This window comes from Gorilla gorilla, chromosome 8 (genome assembly GCF_029281585.2).
Source record: "Gorilla gorilla gorilla isolate KB3781 chromosome 8, NHGRI_mGorGor1-v2.1_pri, whole genome shotgun sequence".
NCBI lineage: Eukaryota > Metazoa > Chordata > Mammalia > Primates > Hominidae > Gorilla > Gorilla gorilla.
In genome coordinates this window covers 89,227,591-89,234,850 of record NC_073232.2, presented here as the reverse complement: position 1 = coordinate 89,234,850, position 7,260 = coordinate 89,227,591, and the positions used below count along the sequence as shown (strand labels likewise).

The window sequence follows — 7,260 nt, the reverse complement described above, 5'->3', positions numbered from 1 at the left end:
ATCAGAATCTCCAGGGGTGGGGGGTTTTAAAAGCTCACCAGAGGATCCTGGTGTATAATCACTGAGGCTAGATAAAGATAAAGATTAGATGGCCTTTCGCAATAATCCTTTTCACTGATGAATTTATTCTGATGCTCTCAGAAAAAAATTTCTCTCTCTCACTCTCTCTCTTTTTTTTTTTAACTGAGACACAGTCTTGCTCTGTCACCCAGGCTGGAGTGCAGTGGCGCGATCTCGGCTCACTGAAACCTCTGTCGCCTGGATTCAAGTGATTCTCATGTGTCAGCCTTCCGAGTAGCTGAGACTACAGGCGTGCACCACCACGCCTGGATAATGTTTCTGTATTTTTAGTAGAGATGGGGTTTCACCATGTTGGCAAGGCTGTTCTCAAACTCCTGACTTCAGGTGATCCTCCTGCCTTGGCCTCCTAAAGTGCTGGGATTGCAAACATGAGCCACTGCGCCTGGACTTTTTTTTTTTTTTTTTTTTTTTTTTTTTGAGGCAAGGTCTCACTCTGTTGCCCAGGCTGGAGTGCAGTGGTGTGATCACGGCTCACTGCAACCTCCATCTTTTGCTGGGCTCAAGTGATCCTCCCACCTCAGCCTCCCAAGTAGCTGGGACAACAGGCGTATGCCCCATGCCTGGGTAATTTTTTTTTTCTTTTTTTGAGACTGAGTCTCAATCTGTCGTCCAGGCTGGAGTGCAGTGGTGCAATCTCAGCTCACTGCAACCTCCACCTCCCAGGTTCAAGCGATTCTCCTGCCTCAGCCTCCTGAGTAGCTGGGACTACAGGTGCATGCCACCACACCCGGCTAATTTTTTGTATTTTTTGTAGACACTGGGTTTCACCATGTTGCCCAGGCTGGTCTCAAACTCCTGAGCTCAAGTAGTCTGCCCACCTTGGTCTCTCAAAGTGTTAAGATTATAGCCATGAACCACTGTGCCTGGCCAAATTTTCTCATTCTTAACTGAGGTTCCTTTGGTGGAAGGCTCATTTCTCTGGTGACTTTACACCATAATGTGAAAGTGTTGATTAGCATAATTTTCTTTTTAGGACAACTTGTTACTATATTATTAAAAACTTTATAAACTGCATATTTATTTGGCCAGCATTTTGATTCTTAGGACTTTATTCCAGAGGAATTAAAAACTGTGCTCAAAGATGTGTATATGGAAGTTCGTGAAAGCATTGCTTACGACAGCAAAATTTGGAGGCAACTTGGCAAATATTTGAGAAAGTGTATTCATATGAGAGAATGTAATCATTAACTTACATTTACGTTCATGTTAACCAGCACAGAAAATACTGTAGTAGGAATAGTAAGAGTTAATTTCAGATTAAAAATACACACATTTTTCAGATGTGTAGGGAAAAATACTGAAAGACTTTAAAACATATGTTGTTGGCTGTGTGCGGTGGCTCACGCCTATAATCCCAGCACTTCGGGAGGCCGAGGCAGGTGGATCACGAGGTCAAGAGATCGAGACCATCCTGGCCAACATGGTGAAACCCAGTCTCTACTAAAAATACAAAAATTAGCCGGGTATGGTGTCACGTGCCTGTAGTTTCAGCTACTCAGGAGGCTGAGGCAGGAGAATTGCTTAAATGTGGGAGGCGGAGCTTGCAGTGAGCCGAGATCGCACCACTGCCTAGACGACAGAGCAAGACTCCGTCTCAAAAAAAAAAACCAAAAAACATATGTTGTCAGTTGTTACCTTGGATGGTTGGTTTTGTAACTGGTTTTTTAAAATGCTCTTCGGAGTTTTTCGAATGTTCTGTTTGAGTATTATTATTGTTTCATTAGAAACATCAATAAAGTAGTCTTCAGAAAATGCTAATTGAGGCCAGGCGCCGTGGCTCATGCCTATAATCCCAGCACTTTGGGAGGCCAAGGCAGGAGTTCGAGACCAGCCTGACTAATATGGTGAAACCCTGTCTCTACTAAAAATATAAAACTTAGCTGGACGTGGTGGCATGCACCTATAGTCCCAGCTACTTGGGAGGCTGAGACAGGAGAATTGCTTGAACCTGGAAGGCAGAGGTTGCAGTGAGCTGAGATTGTGCCACTGCACTGCAGCCTGGGTGACAGAGCAAGACTCTGTCTCAAAAAAAAAAAGAAGAAAAAAAGAAAACGCTAATTGAAAATGCAGTCTGGAAATATGAGTACCTCCATTCCTTACCTACATTTCATGTCTTATTTTTTAATAAAATATAATGGTATTTGCTGGAACGATTGTTCAGCTGTCTTCAGAGAAGAATATTCTCCTTTTGATTGTTGTTATTAAACTCAGCTGTCTCCAGGACAGATTAAGACATTCTTTTTTTCAACTACCCAGATCCCCCTTGACTAGAGCAAATAGCTAAGTTCAGAGGAATTTTTGGGAAGAGTCTCAGCCGAACTCTCACAGAGTAAGGAAAATCCATGAGATGATATGGAGCCTGGCCTGTGACAGACATGTATTTGTTGTCGATAAAGGAAGAATATATTTGTTAATACTCTTAGCAGAAGAAAACATAGAGAAAATTATGTTTGTGTCTTAAGAAGAAAGAGGAAGTCCAGGCTCAGTGGCTCACACCTGTAACCCCAGCACTTTGGGAGGCTAAGGTGGGAGGATTGCTTGAGGCCAGGAGTTCAAGACCAGCCTGGGCAATATAGCAAGACCTAGTCTCTACAGAAAATTTTTAAAAAGTAGAGGAAGAAAAAGCAAGAATTCTTAAAAAGTAAAAACATTGCACAATCCATTTGTGAACTGGAACAACTAAAGTGTCCAACAGAGAAAGTGACTTTGAGTTGAACATGAAGTAGAGCAAGTACCCTGAGCCCAGGGAGAGCTCAGAGGGTAGACAGATATCACTGTGGATCCCAGGAAAAGGACGGCTTCCTCAGAGCAAAGCATCCTGCTCAATTTCATGATGACATTTAAAGAAAGCAACATGTTTTTTAAAGCTTGGGTACTGAAGTTATGGCCAAAAGTTTAAACTGAGATATACAAGAAGATGCTACAAGAAGTAATATAATATGAAGTTCAGATCTGGCTGGGAAAGGAGAAAGAGGCAGGAGGAATGACAATTTTATGGAGTACCCTCTTTGACAGAAGTGTGGTTTGTGCGTCCCCTCCACAGCCGTGGAAGCTGGACAGGCGGGGCTGCAGTGAGGGATGCACTCAAAAGAGCTGTGGGCATTGTTTGGCAGCGGCTCGACAGCTGCTCAAATTGCAGGAGACAAGAAGTTAAAGAGGACGCTGGCTTTCCAATCGACCTGTGCAAAGGAATTTCTATTTTAGGAGGAACAGAGGCCTTGAGTCCACAGTGCCACCTGCAGGGGGCCAGCTGGGCAGGGAGGAAGAGGTCATAAAATCACTCGGGAATAGATTAGTTGCCAGGGGGCCCTGGGTCCATCTGAACTGAGTCACGGCACTTGCACTAAAGCAAATCTACTCACAGACTGATTACTACTGATTTGCTCAGGGAAAAGTCCCTTTCCCTAGACTAGGACTCACTCTACCAAGAGTTTCCTTGGCTGATATAAGGATCAGAGGCTACTTCACATGTCTTCTCACCATCACTGATGCCACTCTGAGTCCTGCTGCAATGTACCTTTCACAGGGATGGGTAGCAGAGAGGATCAGCTCTGTTTTCATCATTAGTTTTTTGGTTTTTGTTTGTTTGTTTGTTTGTTTTCTTTCAGAGACAGGGTCTTGCTGTGTTGCCCAGGCTGGAGTGCAGTGGAGCAATCACTGCTGGAGTGCAGTGGAGCTCACTGGAGCCTCCAGCTCTTGAGCTCCAAGTATCCTCCCACCTCAGCCTCCTGAGTAGCTGGGACTACTGGTGCATGCCACCGTGCCTGGCTAATTACATTTTTTTTTAGAAACTGGGTCTTGTTATGTTGCCCAGGCTGGTCTCAAATTTCTGGCCTGAAATAATCCTCCCACCTCGGCCTCCCAAAGTGCTGGGATTACAGGCATGAACCACTGCACCCAGCCTGTCACCATTGTTGAAAAACGTTTTAAGTACCTCCCAGCTGCCCTGCTGGCAGAGGAGGCAGATGCATCCTATAGAGTAGTGGGTACAAACATGGGCTTCAGCCTCAGCCAGCCTTGGGTTCAAATTCCAGCCAAGGAAGGGACAGGATTCAGCAGGGCCAGGATTAGAGTCAGGTGATTAAGGCTGAGTCCTAAAAGTATAAGGTCAGAGTCTGTCTTTTTTTCACATTTTAATATTTTACTATGGAATGTTTTCACTAATTTTGCATTTTTAAAAAATTGCACTGAAATATCCTTTACCTTGCTTACTGAGCCTTTTGGCTTTCCTTTACATTTTGCACCAAACTGAGTGCTCACTCACCTCACCTAATCTCAATAGTCCAGCCCAAGCATGTCAGTTTCATGAGGTTGTGCAAGTCATTTTAAATCTTGCTTTCATCATCTGAAAATGGGATGATTAATAGATTCTATCTTACAGGGTTTTGTAAAGTTAAATGAGATAATGCCCTTAAAACTCTTAGCACGGGACCTGAAGTGTACATAGGTGTACAATAAACTGCCTGTACCTTTGCTAAGTCACCTTATGGCCAGGATCTGATGTGTTGCACACAGCAAACCTAGATATAGTGTGTGCCTCCTGAAGGAATCATTTGCTTGAAGAGAGAACATGAGTCAGTGCCCAAAAAGCATGTTACTGCCAATAAGAACCGCATTTTACAAGACAGAAAATGACCCGCCAAGCCATTTCTGGACACTTACTAATAAAATGTAGCTAATTTCAAATTGGGATCCAGACTATGACTTGAGCCGGGCTGCAGGTTGTTAAAAACCATGAGCAAATTCACAGATTCCGGAGTAGAAGAAATGCCCGTTGCTGAGAATCAGCCGAAATTGTGGTGCGTTTTGGAAAACAGCAGCAAGTACTTATTCCTTGGACACCTTGTCCTCAGCTAAGGCATTTGCCAGGCACCCGCAGGAATATATGCTTGAGAAATAGGCGAAACTACTTGCGAACACGTGCACCGACCAAGGCTGCTGTATGCCCTGCAATGCATATAAACACATGGTGGGAGTGAGTTCAGGGTGAAAAGATGTGTTAAGAAACACATTATATCAACCACATCTGCCTTTCCACACATTCTGGGAAAATGACAGTTTATGCTTTCAATGTTGCCGTTTCCAAAGAACCGTGATTTAGTGTCTCATATAAAAGTACAACAGGCAAGCTGGATCCATTTCAAATTTACTAGTAAAATTAAAATTAGTTCTTTGAAAATGGAAAAACTTTCAGCCAAGAGATTCATTCTGGTTTCATGACATTTGTAAAATTGTTCTATGTTTAAGGTTTTAGGTATTGAAAACATCTGTCCTATTTCCCAAGGTAAAACTCAATGCTAAAAGGAATGACAGTGAAAAAAGGTGACTGATGAGCTTTTGAGTTTCAACTCTCTTTACTACTTGGAGTCTGGAAATAGCTTGTGATAGGCAGAATATGGATCCCCCAAAGATGTCCACGTCCTAATCCCTGCAATTTGTGAATATGTTGCTTTTGTAAGGAACTTTGCAGATGTGATTAAATTAAGAATCTTGAGATGGGAAGATTATCTTGGATTATTTTAGTGGGCCTAAATGAATCACACAAATCTTCAAAATCAGACACCCTTTTCTTGCCATAGTTGGAAGGCGATATTCCTGCAGAAGAAAAGTTAAAAAGATGCAACTTTGCTGGCTTTGAAAATGGAGAATAGGCCATAAACAAAGGAATGGAGCAGCTGCAAGGAGCTAAAAGACAAAGAAACAGATTTCCCCCTAGAACCTCCAGAAAGGAATGCAGCCCAGCTGATGCCCTGATTTTAGTCCAGTGCAACCTGTTTTGGACTTCTAACTTCAAGAACTGTAAGGTAATATATCCGTCTTGTTTTGTTTTTTTCTTTTTTGAGATGGAGTCTTGCTCTGTTGCCCAGGCTGGAGTGCAGTGGTGTGATCTCGGCTCACTGATTCTCCTGCCTTAGCCGCCCGAGTAGCTGGAATTATAGGTGCGTGCCACCATGCCAGCTAATTTTTGTATTTATAGCAGAGATGAGGTTTCATCATCTTGGCCAGGCTGGTCTTGAATGCCTTACCTCAGGTGATCCGCCTGCCTCAGCCTTCTAAAGTGCTGGGATTACAGGCATGAGCCACCGTGCCTGGCTATATCTGTCTTAAGTCACAAAGTTGTGGTGATTTGTTATAGCAGCAAAAAGCAACTAATATACAGCTGAAATTATATAACTTTCCATTCATCAATTTCATGACTCATTGTAGCTTTACTAGGTATTTAAAAGCAAACCCTAGTATAGTATTTTTTAAATTCTAATATTTTTATTGTTGGGTCTTGCATCTTTGTTTTCTTCTCCTCATTTATCCTAGGATGGTAGGACCTACAGATTCTTGATTAGATTATAGATGCAAAAAAAGAACCTGGAATTATTCCCCAAGAAGCTCCTTCTTCTGAAACCAAGAGGTGAGGAATTCTCGTCTGCTCCAGGACATGCTCAGTGAGATGAAAAGCTGTATGCATGGGAGTTGGGCCATGAAGTGCAAGACGCAAACCCTTGAAATTGTTTTTAATGAAATATAAACATTGAATTAGCATGAGGGCCACAGTTTCTGGGTGGTTGGTTCTACGTTTGGCAATCAGGACATAGAGGGAAAATTCTCCTGCTTTAATGGCCTCCAGATGTTCTTTTGGTCCCAACTGAAAATTTCTCATCATTTATGGTTAATATTTTTGTCAGCAGCAGAGTTTTGTTGTAATGTCTCCAAACTGGTGGTAGTGACCATTAGTCATTAGACAAACCCCAAATAAGGGTTTAATCTTGGGGTCACTTTAAGTGTTCCATTATATTTCACTTAATGAATAGTCATCAGAATGTTCTGTTTGTACAACAGGGGACTACGTGATTCTATCTGATGACAACCAGTCAGTGATCTCAGGTATAAAATGCAATGTCCTATTGTAACAATGGCTGGCATTACACCCAACATCTAGAAGAAAAAAACAATGATGTCAGAAGGCAGTCATCTGGAGTGAATAAAAGGCAAGAGGCTTATTGCAAATTCTAATGCACTTCATCATAGAATTTTAATTAACTATTCCATTCACACCAATTGGGGACTATGAAAGCAGTTGTTTCTGAGAAGCAATCTTTGGGAAATTCAGGTAAAAAAAGACAACTTCTGTCTTCTGGAACAATAATGTTATGACTGCCTACACCTAATAAAAGGTGACTATAT

The 7,260-nt window shown here is 42.3% G+C and overlaps 1 long non-coding RNA gene across 1 annotated transcript; it reads left to right on the top strand.

Annotated features, from left to right (window-relative positions):
* The first annotated feature begins 5,682 nt into the window (after positions 1–5,682).
* LOC129524928 (uncharacterized) lies at positions 5,683–7,037 on the top strand. The gene is made up of 3 exons (XR_008668898.2): positions 5,683–5,885; positions 6,394–6,487; positions 6,916–7,037. It is a non-coding gene; the product is annotated as an uncharacterized lncRNA (long non-coding RNA).
* Positions 7,038–7,260: the final 223 nt, after the last annotated feature.